Genomic DNA, 13968 nt, shown 5'->3' on the forward strand with positions numbered 1-13968 from the left:
CTAGCTCATTGCACCATCAGGATTCAAGCAAGCCAGGCCGAAGACGGCTGAAATGCCAGAAACCGGTCCCCGGTAGCTTGTTTCCTTCCCAGTATAAGAATTGGCTTGGTAGTTTGGTCTGCCCTGTTCCCATGATGCACTGGGCCAGGGTCAGACTAATTTGCATATAGCCAAGTTCTGAGCTGGGATGGTGCAGTGAGCTAAAAAACGGTGATGGATCAAGCCCTGATCTTTGGACTGGGTAAGAGTGGTCTGCTTAATTCAGACACTCTGTTCATCACCACCCCCTTTTCTGAATCATTTTTGTCCACCATAAGCGTGGAAGGGTATACTCAGATGTGAGTCCCTAGCTCATTGCACCATCAGGATTCAAGCAAGCCGGGCCGAAGACGGCTGAAATGCCAGAAACCGGTCCCCGGTAGCTTGTTTCCTTCCCAGTATAAGAATTGGCTTGGTAGTTTGGTCTGCCCTGTTCCCATGATGCACCGGGCCAGGGTCAGACTAATTTGCATATAGCCAAGTTCTGAGCTGGGATGGTGCAGTGAGCTAAAAAACGGTGATGGATCAAGCCCTGATCTTTGGACTGGGTAAGAGTGGTCTGCTTAATTCAGACACTCTGTTCATCACCACCCCCTTTTCTGGATTGATTTAAAGGCCTAAATCTGGTGACTATCAAGGATTGACTACCCTTGCCTCTCATATGAGACATTTTGGAAGCTGTTCACCAAATTAGACCTAATAGGAGGTTATCATCAGATCTGAAGTTGATCTGGTGATAAATGGAAAACAGGTTTTGTAACATCTTTTTGGGCATTTGAATACCGGATAATGACATGTGGTCCATGTAATGCCCCTGCTGTTTTCGAACGGTTCATGAATGCTATCTTCTCTGATCTGACCCTACAAACCATGGTCATCTATCTAGAAGGTATCCTGATTATCTCTAAGGATCCTACAAAACAATGTCACTGTGTCAAACAAGTTCTGCAGTAGTTATGAAAAAAGAAAAACTGCCAATGCTGAAAAGTGTTTGTTTGAAAAGTATTCTGTAGAACATCGAGAAACGTCCTTTCAACAGAGGTAATTGGCATGGACACATGAAAGGTATGAGCCATTCTTGCCTGTCCCATTCATTCCTCTGTAAAGGAAATTCAAAGCTTTCCTGGGCTGACTAACTGTCCTCAAAAATTTATCAAGAACTCTTTTAAGCTTGTTTTACCAATTACAGTCTACCAAAGAAGAACAAGGCCTTTCTCTGGACTAAAGATGCCAAACTAGCCTTTGAAAGATTAAAAGCTGAGTTTGTACAGCCTTCCATCTTGTAACAGGCAGATGTTTCTAGACTGTTTATTGTAGAGACAGATGCCTTAGACTTAGCTATGGGAGCCGTTTTAATTCAACCAGGCCATGCAGAGGAAGAACTATTGCCTTCTTTTCAAATAAATGTTCTCCAGTAGAAAATTATTATTTCATACTGGACAAAGAACTTCTGACTATTAAGGCAGCATTATTTGACGGGAGACATTTCTTATTAGGGGCCGAACACCAAGTAACTGTCTGAACCAATCATAGAAACTGGGCCTTCTTCTTTCAATAATTAGATTTTTTTCTTGCTTATATTCCTTGTTCTGAAATGTCATAGCTGATTCCTTGTCCAGACATTACCCTGCATTTGAGAGCTTCAAAATTGTGGAAAGGAAAAAACAATTCTTCCTCAAGACTTCGTTTCTGCCATAATCACCACGTTTCTTGTGTCAATCCATCAAGAATCCAAACGGTTCTACGCAAACTAAAACAACTGACCTGCCTCTGCCTTCTTGGATTTTGTGAGGACACCTTGTGCAACTTTCTCAACGCCTCGCGGAACCCGCTGCGCGGGTCCCGCTTCGCAGAGGGGCACTTATCTTCCTGGGGTGAAGCTGCTGCTGGGGTACATCAGGGGCCGAGGGCTGCGAGCAAGAGGGCTGGGACTCCATTTCCCAGGAGCCCCAGCAACCCGCCCCGCTCCACCTGGGCTGCTCTCCCTCCCCGCCCCGCCCCCAACGACCAGGTGAATTAAATACCGGCTTGCCCTGCAGTTCCTGGGACCTTCCAACAGACCTGCCTCTGCCTTCTTGGATTTTGTGAGGACACCTTGTGCAACTTTCTCCACGCCTCGCGGAACCCGCTGCGCGGGTCCCGCTTCGCAGAGGGGCGCTTATCTTCCTGGGGTGAAGCTGCTGCTGGGGTACATCAGGGGCCGAGGGCTGCGAGCAAGAGGGCTGGGACTCCATTTCCCAGGAGCCCCAGCAACCCGCCCCCGCTCCACCTGGGCTGCTCTCCCTCCCCGCCCCGCCCCCAACGACCAGGTGAATTAAATACCGGCTTGCCCTGCAGTTCCTGGGACCTTCCAACAGACCTGCCTCTGCCTTCTTGGATTTTGTGAGGACACCTTGTGCAACTTTCTCCACGCCTCGCGGAACCCGCTGCGCGGGTCCCGCTTCGCAGAGGGGCGCTTATCTTCCTGGGGTGAAGCTGCTGCTGGGGTACATCAGGGGCCGAGGGCTGCGAGCAAGAGAGCTGGGACTCCATTTCCCAGGAGCCCCAGCAACCCGCCCCCGCTCCACCTGGGCTGCTCTCCCTCCCCGCCCCGCCCCCAACGACCAGCCCACCTCCACCACAGCCATAAACTAACACGTGAGTACCGCTGCGCGGGAGCGTCCCGGGAGAAGCCCGGGACAAGGGCGGGACCGTCTGCGGCCGTCAGAGGCCGGGCTGGGCCTGACCTCTTTCGTTTGCAGTCCGGAGGACATTGTTCATTACATATTGGATATGGCAACAGAAGAAGAAACCCCGGGGAAAAAATCTAGATTACGTAATGGATCCCTGGAGAATTATTTTCCCAAGAGGAGCGAGGGAGAAAAAGATTCCATCCTAGCGGAGCGGAGGGCAGAGCGGCGTCGCTCTGTTGAGAATATGAAACATAGACCCCTCACTGATAGCCTACTTGAATTAAATCGGGAAGGTGATTCGATTGGCCTAAGTGAGGATAACGTAAGTCAAGATGGAGTCCCCCTATTGTTTCGTGACTTTGTAGCCACTCCTAGTTTGCCCGGGGATAATATTATAACTGTTTCACCCACCCCTAGTGGTAGTCGTGTGGCCGACAAATCCAAATCTAGGAAGCAGAAAGTTAATATTTATCCTGTAGCCCAGATCCACCGCCCGCCCCCTAGTAAAAAAAGAAGGAAACAAAGGGTGGTATCAGGTAAAGCAAAAACATCGCATACTGATTTTGGTAAAGGGACAAAAACCCCGATTATAACTGAGACCCCCACAGTAGTAGAGCAGGAACACACTCCACAGGTAGTTGTTTCACCGGGTCTTTGTCCATCTTCAGTAACTATACAAGATGAGGTTCCTGATAATAACACTAGAGTCACCCCACCTATCACTTCACCAGTACTTCCTTCTTCATTATCAGGGAATCTGGAATTTTTGTTAAGATCTCTCCTTTTACCCATTAATGAGTCAATTAAAAAGGTGGAAATTAGATTAACCATATTGGAAGCCGCCATAACTAGTATGTCTACCCATACCAAAAATAAAGGAAGTGTGGCGGTACATCCCAAACCACCTTCGACCACACCTCAAAGTAAATCTAGAATTCCTCCCGCTCCTGCTCCGGCTAAGCAAACTCGCCAGCTGCCGGGGGGAGCTGTGCCCCCAACTCATAATACACCGCAGCCTAAACAACCAAAAGCACCAGCTACTGGGTTGGGAGTGGGCCCCTCCAACCCATCTCTAAAGGCCCCGACGAGTAACAACCAGAGTGCACACGGGGATGATGGAAAAAGCAGAATGCCTCAGAAAAGGGTTCCACAAGTAGAGATTCCCCCAGAAGCTGTGCCCTACGTGGTGATCTTAACGGGGGTCCCGCAGCTAACTGAAAATAAGAAGGAGGGATTTGTTGACCTCAAAAATAAAATTATCCATTGGTTGCGGTTGCACAGGCCAATAGCACCTAACATAGATGGGGACATAGTTCATGTTAGACGGATCAATTGGCTGGGGAGTAGAATTAAAGATATTGAGGGGGACCTAGTGGTGGTCAATTTTAGAGACCCTCGGGCAGTTGATTACATCCTAAACTGGCCACCTGGGAGTGGGGAAACCTGTGTTATCCCACGGGCTTTAACATACTTTTATCCCAGGTCAAAAGTCACCAACTCTAAATATTTAAACAGACCACAATTTTATAGGCCGCCCATTATTCCGCCCTACATTAATAATCAACCTCAGTATGGTCATCAGCTGACTAGGGTGCCTGATCTACACTCCGCCTGGTCCATGGTCCCTCATGGACATAGGCAGAACCAGGGTCCCAGTATGAACCATCTGATGCCCTTTACCCCATTGGACACCTATAATCAGTTTTCTCAGCTGTCTGGGCTGGAAGACTGTGATTGAAGTTGGGGGCAAGGGGGGGGGGAAACTGATAATGAACCTCCAAGGGTGGAGGATCCTCGTCCACTCTGGGGTAGCATTGGTACTGAAGAAGTTAGTCTATCTACAGACCACATGGTGACCACCATTGACATTACTGAGGATTCTAGGCCAGCTGGGCCCGTGATGAGTACGGTTGATTGTTTAGCAACCCTAACTTCAATGGCCCAGGAGAGGGGGTGCCCCTTGACTAGGGTGGCTAATGAGAGGTTGCCAAAAGTGGGTTACACTTCCACGCCTAGAGGAAGGAGGGTAATAAACCTCCTCTCTTGGAATATTGCTGGGCTAAAGAGGAAGTTAGATATTCCAGAGTGGCACATACAAATTGAGCAGTTTGATGTCTGCCTGTTTCAGGAGACATGGAGTTTTGTTCCATTACATAAATCGGGGTATACCACCCACTGTGTGCCCGCAGTAAGTAAGGGAAAGGGCAGACCATCGGGCGGGCTCATAGTCTGGATAAAAATAGATCTGAATTGGGTGGTTACAAGACATATTGTGGAGTGTAATGATATACTCCACCTCTCGGCAAAAGGAGGGGAGGATGTTGTCAGGCTTGACCTTTTTAATGTTTATGCAAGAGGGACACAGGGTGACTCCCCCTCTTTGACCCTAACATCCCTGGATTTGGCTTTAGCCAATTGCCCCTGCTCAGCTAAAATTCTGGTGGGGGGAGATTTTAACTGTACATTTGAACCCCTTCTCGGAGACGACCCTTTAGGAATCGAAGAGGAGGATTCAAAATGGTCTATTCCAACTCTTTCCCTGTCCCCTGTTAGGAAGTGGTCGTCTAGGGCCATACAAATTAATGCATTGACAAGGGACCATAAACTAAGAGCCCTCAATGGTAGGACTATGTCTGACCAGTCAGGGGCATGGACCTTTAATAGACTTTCGGGTCCGTCCCGAATCGATTACATCCTAATGGATGTTGGATTCTGGCCGGACCTGATCGACATGGAGGTCGTCCCAAGCCAGGATAGTGACCACAATCCCCTGTGTTGAAAGTTCCATTGGGGTGTTCTGAATGACAGGTGTGCGATGGCATCCTAAAAACAACTAAAGAAGTTATCCCATTTAATAACAACCGTAGATTGAAATGGGATAAGGCTAAGCTTAATGAGGGCGATATAGGAAGCATCAAAGCAATGGTTGAGGGTCTATCTTCCACCTTAGAAATATGGGCTGGTGAAAATTGGACCGTTAGTCCCCAATACCCCTCCCTTGACTCTGCCTATAAATCCACAATAGACCAAGTTGGCAAATTTTTTATCTCGAAGGGGAAAAGTAATAGGGCTCCTGCTATACCCTCTACCCTTAGCAAAGTATGGTATAATGAACTTTGTAAAAGTAAAAGGAAAAAATTGACAGAAGCTCTACTTTCAGGGGACCCTCCACTGGTTAGAGCGGCCAGGAAGGATTACCTGAAAGTATTATCATTGGCCAAACGGGAGTGGGAGGAACAGCACTGGCAGGACCTTTCCAATGCAGTGAGTGGCAGGAACCCAAACCTCTTTTGGGAACTGGTTAATAGATCTAGGCAGAGAAAATCGCAACCATTGTCTGATCATATAACTTGCCAGCAATGGTTTACACACTTCTCATCCCTATATGGAGACTCGGAAGAAACAACTTGTCCTGGGGTGAATAGCCTGGGTGAAGGGGTCCCCGTGGATGATACCGAGCTTTTGTTTTCAACGGGAGAAGTAGTATTGGCGATTAGACACCTAACCCCAAAAAAAGCCGCTGGGCAGGATGGGATCCCTGGGGATCTATTGTTGGCGGAGCCGGAGGCCTGGGCCAAACTAATAGCGATTATAATGAGCCTGATCACGAGGGGACACCAGGTTCCAGACTCCTGGAAAGGGGCTGAGGTAGTTACTGTGTACAAGAAGGGGGCTAGGGATGACCCTGCAAACTACAGACCCATCAGTCTGATAGACATAATCCAGAAAGTGGTCGGCAGGGTCATCATTTCAAGAGTAGGCGACTGGATAGAGGAGGCTAGTATCCTCTCCCATTTACAAGCGGGGTTCAGAAGGAAGGTAGGTACGATGGACCAGGTCTTTCGTCTCTTTGCCATCTACTGGAAGGCGGTTACTATCATGAAGGGCAGTTTGTATATGGCCTTCATTGATCTTAAAACCGCATTCGACCTGGTCCCTCGTACAAAACTTTGGGGAATTCTAGAAGAGATGGGTATTCCCAGTGGTCTTCTGAGCCTAATCGTAAAGCTGCACGAGGGGAACTATGCGAGGGTGAGATGGGGATCCCAGGGTCAACTTACAGATAGGATCCCTGTGCGAAGAGGAGTGCGTCAGGGTTGTGTTATGGCTCCGACTCTCTTCTCCCTATTCGTAAACGGAGTGGTTGACCATCTGATGGGGGAGGAGTCGGATGCCCCATCCCTGGCGGGGGAGAGAATCCCCACACTTCTCTTCGCTGACGACACCCTATTAATTTCTAAATCCCCGGTGGGCTTGCAAAAACTCTTGAATCGATTTAGCTCCTTCTGCACCAACCGAGGCTTAACTATCAACACATCAAAAACCAAATTGATGGCATTTGCACCCTCAAGAAGATTTAGAAATAATTTTGTGCTTAATAACGCCCCCCTTGAGCTGGTTGAGTCTTTTGACTATCTTGGTGTCCGAATTAACAGTCACATGACCTGGAAGGATCATTTGTCTAAAATGCTATTAAACCATCATAGAGTATCCGGGGTGACGCTGAAGGAGATCCGGGAGTCAACCAGCAAACCGGTCTCCCCAGCTATGACCATCTATGAGGGCCAGATCCTTCCCGCAGCACTCTATGGCTCTGAACTGTGGGGGTTTGAAGGGGTTTCTGACTTGATGAGAGCGGAAAACAACTTTTTTAGGAAAGTGGTAGCTCTCCCCACTTCTACCCCAATGATCCCTCTAAGATTAGATCTGGGCAGAAAAACAGTAAAGGATTTGGTGAGGCTTCGCCCGTTGTTATTCTGGTCCCGACTAAGAAGAACTGAGGAGCTCGCAAAGTATGCAGAAGGGCTGGATGAACTGCTACTATTGGACACCTGTAAAAAAATAAGATGGTTAAATAAATTGAAAGAATTGGTTTTCAGCTTGGGTCTTAGAGAGGCATGGGAGTCGCAGTCACCACCACCGAAAGATGTTATAAAAAAACTGTACTGGGACTGGGTACAGAATAACACTATGAGGTCTACGAATTTGGGCTCACTCACTGACCAGTTTTTGTCTATTAAGTGTGTGCGTAAATTGGAACCCTTTCTAGACTTAATAACCAAACCATTGGACCGAGCGCTGTACCTCAAGTTGCGATATGGGACGCTCCCGGTGAATGAGTTTACGGTAAGATGGCGGGATGCAGATGCCTGCTCGCGTGTTTGCCCGGGCTGTGCAGCCCCTAAGGAATCGGTGGCTCACATGTTCTTTGCCTGCCCAGCTTACAAAGGGGCACGGAAATTTTGGTTGAAACCCGTCTGCAGGGAATTGGGGCTGAGGTGCCATAGTCTGGCACTACGCGTCCTTTCTACAGAGTCCTCATCTGCCAGTATGATCTGTGGGGTGGCTAAGTTTTTAGGAAGTGCGTGGATGACACGTTCCCGGTTACTGAAACTACAAATTGGAGGTCCCACTAACTGAGGACGATTATACTGTCAGTAAATTGATGAATGATGTGTCCATGCTTTTACTGTATTTTATAATCTTTTATTGGGATTGAAATGTTTATGTATTTGTATTCTTTTATGGTGAAAAATTGCCGAATAAAGATATTAAAAAAAAAAAAAAAAAAAAAACAACTGTATCCTTATCTTCAAATAAAAAACATTAATAGTCTGATTTTTGTCCAAAAAAGACTCTCTATTCCAACAAAAAATTCACTAATAAAAATACTGCAACTTTGACACAATGTGATAGTCTCTAAACAAGGAGGTCGATGGGTTGCTGAAGACATCATCAGGAGGCAAATTTGATAGCCTTCTCTTCACCATGATGTCGCAACATTTGTCAAGTCTTGTAGAGTCTGTGCACGAAATGAAGCTGAAGCACAAAAAATTAGGATTACTTCTATCTCCTGAAATTCCTTTCAGTCTTTGGGAAATTATATGTACTGACTTTATCGTAGATCTACCCCTCCCCGTCTGAAAATTGCATCACAAAATGGTTACCATAGATTCATTTACCAATTCTTTATGCTCTGATATATTTCATCTCTATGGATTACCCTTAAAAACTATTTTTGATCGTGACCCTCCAAATGTCTCAAAATTCTGGAGATCTCTATGTATTAAGAGGGACAACTGGATTGTCCCTCTTTTTGATTTAACAGAGGTATATCTTTGGATCTTTTAGAAACTGAAGATCTCGTACCTGCAATCCAAATATCAATAAAGAAATTATAGAAGGTTTGAGACAAATTACTTCAAAATTTACAGATTGATCAAACAGGCAAATGTTTCAAGACAATCAACACAGGCTACTTGCTCCTACCTAAAAGATCGATGACAGAGTCTAGCAAGCTTCCATCAATCTACCTACCTTAACCTTTTGGTCCATTTTTTCCATAGATACTAAATGCCTTATGAAATTAAAAAAAATATGAATCCACTCACAGTACAGCTTGAACTTCCTTCTTACTTGAGAGTTAATCCTTCCTTTTATGTTTCCGATTTGAAAACTTATAACCATCATAAGGGACATTAAGCTAAAGTAACGTACTTGTTAGTGGACAACCTTAATATGAAGTCCAAGAAATATGTGATTCCCAATACTTTAGAGGGGAAACTTCAGTACCTTATTGATTGGAACAGATATAACTGCTGTGACAATTCTTGGGAATCAGCAGACCAAGTTCATGATTCCTTTTTGATTAAATGGTCTGATTTTAAGAATCCCCATAAACCAGGAGTTCCTAAGAGGAGGATAATGTAAGGCAGGGGTCTCCAAACCGGTCCTGGAGGGTCGGATCCATTCCAGATTTTTTGGATATCCCCATTGAGATACATGTAGTAATTTTAAAAATCTGGCATGGATCCGGCCCTCCAGGACCGGTTTGGAGACCCCTGATGTAAGGAGAAACTCCTTACTTTCCGCCCGTGCATCCTACCTCAGCTGCCATGTGCCTCTTTTACCAGAATTGTTTTCCTTCAGCGAGGACACAAAGCCATTCCAGTAGGCAGTTATGTTGGGGCCAGGCATGTTCGGTTGTCCAACCACTTTCTGCTTAGATTCGGGGGGATGGAAAAACTATGACTATGTCTACTACTTAATGACAGCCATGATGATCTCTAATGACAAGTAACAAAAGTTCATTGTTATGTATATACAAATATTACATTTTTTATTTGACCTTTTCCTTCCCAATCAAAGATGACAGATCTCTTTTTGGAATTATGTCATTCTCTGCTTTAAAAGGGTTCAAGTTGCATCGCAACTCTTCCTGCACCATTGCTCGCTTGCTGGATGTCATGGAGCCTGCGCTCTTTGCAGTTCCTGTGTTTCTACACTGCTAGTTGCCCTATGGCTTGGCCTGGTCAGTTAGAAGGGGTTTTCTGGTTTTCAGCTTATACCCTTCTTGCTGAATTATTTTCTGGAGCACTGCTACACCTCCTGTTCCAATCTGGCATATGACGCTGCTTCTGGAGGAAAGAGGCTTTTTCTTTTAATCAAGAAGGCTCTCCAAGCATCACTCAGAAGACCGGAGCTTGACACCAGCTAATAACACTAAGAGGCACATTGCCATGGTACATACTGACCTGAACTCTCAAATAGGAAATCCATCCTAAAAACCTTGTTAAAAAAAAAAGAAAACCACATAGAGCTCAAGATTCCAACCAATCAAGGACAGGACATAACAAGGCATTAACACAGAATGAAGTAACCTCATTGTTGGAGATGACCATCTTTTGTCTGCTGTTCACCCAGATGTTTTCCTTGACTGTTCATTCTGGCTGCGGAACACGTGCACTTTTCCCCAACTAACCACTGGAGCCTGTGCTCTCCCTTTCAACATGATGAAACTACCCTACCCCTGATAGGTATGTTTGACTTACACAAGTCCTGTACACAGCGTCACTAGTGAGATGCATTCATAATCATGGCTCTCTAGTTGCCATCATTTAGAGGGTGCGTCCAGTATTTATAATCATTTCTAACAAAAAACTATTACTTTCCTTCGGTGGTGACCCTCCAAATACTTCTTAGATCCAATGCATTTGAATGCACCTGTGTTTCGTTGATTGTAGCAAGTTGCCAAAAACATAGACTTTGCATACTACACTAACATGCCCTAAGCAGTTATACCATGATTCATATGTGCTTTCACATCAGTTCCACAACATTCTGGCTAATACCCCACACACTAAATACCCCAAATCTCTTACTTTGCAAAGAGATGTGTGCACCTAATATGGGTCCAGATATGCTCCCTGCAGATGTGGCCATGCCCTGTTCCCACCCACACCAGGCAGGTCTACGAGCAGCTAACTCACAGATGATGGACGATCGTAAGAACTGTGGGCCATATTATCAAGAAGGGGCGATAAAATTATCGCCGCCTTATCGGCGGAAACTGCCGCTAAAGTGGCGATAAAGGGCTTGATAATATGCCCTTAAGAATTTCCATAGAAACCCAGGTTAGACATGTAACCTGAGCTTCTATGGGAATTCTCTAGGCCATATTATCAAGCCCTTTATCGCCACTTTAGCGGCAGTTTCCAGCTGATAAAGCGGCGATAATTTTATTGCCCCGTCTTGATAATATGGCCCTGTGTTCCTCTACTGATATATTGATGGTCTACCTACTGATATATTGATGGTCTAGCACTCAATAAAAATAAGCTTCCCAAAAATCATATGCGGGACTTTAGAAAGCATGTTGTTTGTGAGTGTTGTTTTATAGCATGCAAAATGCATGCCCACTTCAGTTCTAAGGGCGTGGGAAGTAGGAGACACATTTCATGAAGGGTTACCTAAACTATTATTTTCAATGTCATTCTGAAAAGGATTCGGCGAAAATGAAACTTAAAGGAACATTCTGCCTACTGTGTATCTAGGCACTCTGGCCAATAGATAGGACAGTGACAGCGAGTACAACTGCTGGGTTGCTAACATTTTCATTAGTTGTAGATGGAGCATTCACAGTAAGCTTAATTAAGCTGCATGGTGTTTAATTCTTCACTAGCTGCACAGCGGAACGCTTGCAGCCAGCTCACATTACAACAGCAGTGTTACAAACAATATTATGTGCGTGGGAAGGTTTTTGCCAGAGGGGTTAATTTAAACAAAACAGGCTTAACTTTTTTCCTGAATGGTAAGTAGTTTTGGGCATAGCGTTAAAAAACTGGTATGATGCGGCCAGTGTAGGCCACATCATAGCGCTATTTTGTGTTGGGGGCAGGACAAAAAACTCAAGAGTGGAGGCAAAGAGATTCAATGGCGGCTCAACATCCTGTGATTCTGGGCCTTCCCTAACTTTCAACCATGCTGAACAGCAGATGTGCTGCCAGACAATATGGCTAAAAGACATTCATATTGACAAGGCCAATAGGTCGGGCAGTGCCGAGCGCTATTTGCTTTGCCAATGCTTGTTAGAAATTACTGGCCCGTTCTGGCCAGCTGATACAGAACAGGTTTTCTCTCAGAAAGTGAATGAGCTATAAAGATACTTTTAAATCTTGCTTTTATCTTATCACATTTGCTCTACCTTCAGAGACAGAGGTCAATGTCAGGTTATGTCTTGCAGTTTGCAGTCAGAGAAAGAAAACTAAACACAACCTCCAGGATAAAATAAGCAGCATAGTTAGAGGATTTTGTAAAGTGAACTATCTAAAAATTGTGCTGTGCAAAAAGTGTGAAATAATAGGCTGTAGGATATCATTTTCTTTTCCTCTAACACACAACATGTAAATATCTTGTAAGTGAACTGTTCAAACAATAACAAATATATTTTAGGAGTTATGAAAGCAAGTTTTTTGTAATTCTGTGTGATGAAAAAATGTTTTTAATAGGGTGAAAACATATCAGAAAACTTTACTTGGTGATGCGCAAATGATAAACATTTTCGCTGACACCCAATTTCCAAAGATTGTTGTTTTATACGCGATATAGTTTTATCAGTAAAACTTCATGTTAATGGAGCATTTGTGGCCATTTCGATTGGAAAATATGCTGATTGTAAATGATAGTGTGGTACCAAATGATGCTTTACTAATAAAAGTATATTTTTAAAGATGAACTGAGTATCGTTCCTGCACCTTACCTGATGATAATGCTATTAGTGAACTAAGAGCCAGGTCAGGGGTTATTTGTACCCTATATGTGGGTTAGATTGTTATTATACATGGAGCAAAAAATAAGTTTATCAAATCAAAAAAATAGTTTTGTGTACGGCAAAAATGCTGAACTTGCATATTTGAAGGTGCTCTCATATGCGATAGTGACGAAACAGGACACTCTGTAAAATAAAATAATTGCTAGGATCAAACAATTTGAGACCAGATTACAGGTCAAGTACATTAGTTAAATTGAGTAGATTATTCAAGTCACTAGAACTGCAGGTCTAGTAAAAATGTTGATGATTATACGAGGCCTGACTTAACCCTCTGGTAGCTTGGGACAAAAGCAGTCAGGCTTAAATTAGAGGCAAAGTGTAAAGTATTCATGCAGCACACAAACAGTATTAAAGTGAAAATACAACACAGGAAAAATTCCAAACTGATTTAGAAAAATAGAGGAAATGTTAATACATTATTTGACATTAAAACAACAAACATCCATTAAGGAGATCCAGACTTATAAATTCATAAAGTTTAAAGTGAAAAATAGCGCCTAAAAGATCAGAGTGCCAAACACTGAAACCTAGTCGCGACTGGAGCAAAGTCAAAAGTTATGGCTGACCACGATTGGAGCACAGTTCAGATATACAAGATGGATTGGGCCCGGTCTCCGCTTACCTTTGGATTTAGAAGAAATTTCAAGGACAAATGTCTGAGAAGGTAAAGTTCAGTGGGGCAAAGCAGCCAGCAGCATCCGAGGATGTGGCGTCGTTGTTGAGGAGCGGCTAGATAAAGTTGTGGTGAAGATTCCTATGTAAACTTACAAAGATAAGATGTAATTTCTTGGAGAATGTATTGTTTTGTATGTTAACAAGTATATAGTGCTTACTACCTCTATGAGGGATGCAGAAGTGCTTGAATACATGTGTTGCATACAATGCTGTGTACAGTGTGCGGTTCGAAGTGTGTTTTGATCCTATGTATACATTTTCATCAACTCAAGAAATGGCATCTGAAACCGTGGGTTATGAGTGCCCATTCCATTGCAAGATTTTGTAATATACTGTAGTCTTCTTTTAAAGCCTTCTTCTGACATATTTGTGAACAGGGACCCCTTCAATAAAGATATATTTCAATGGGGCAAAGCGGCTGACAGCTTCAGAGAGAGGCGGTGTTGGGGAGCCTCTGGATAAAGCTGCGGT

Source organism: Lissotriton vulgaris, chromosome 8 (genome assembly GCF_964263255.1).
Source record: "Lissotriton vulgaris chromosome 8, aLisVul1.2, whole genome shotgun sequence".
In the NCBI taxonomy this organism is placed as follows: domain Eukaryota; kingdom Metazoa; phylum Chordata; class Amphibia; order Caudata; family Salamandridae; genus Lissotriton; species Lissotriton vulgaris.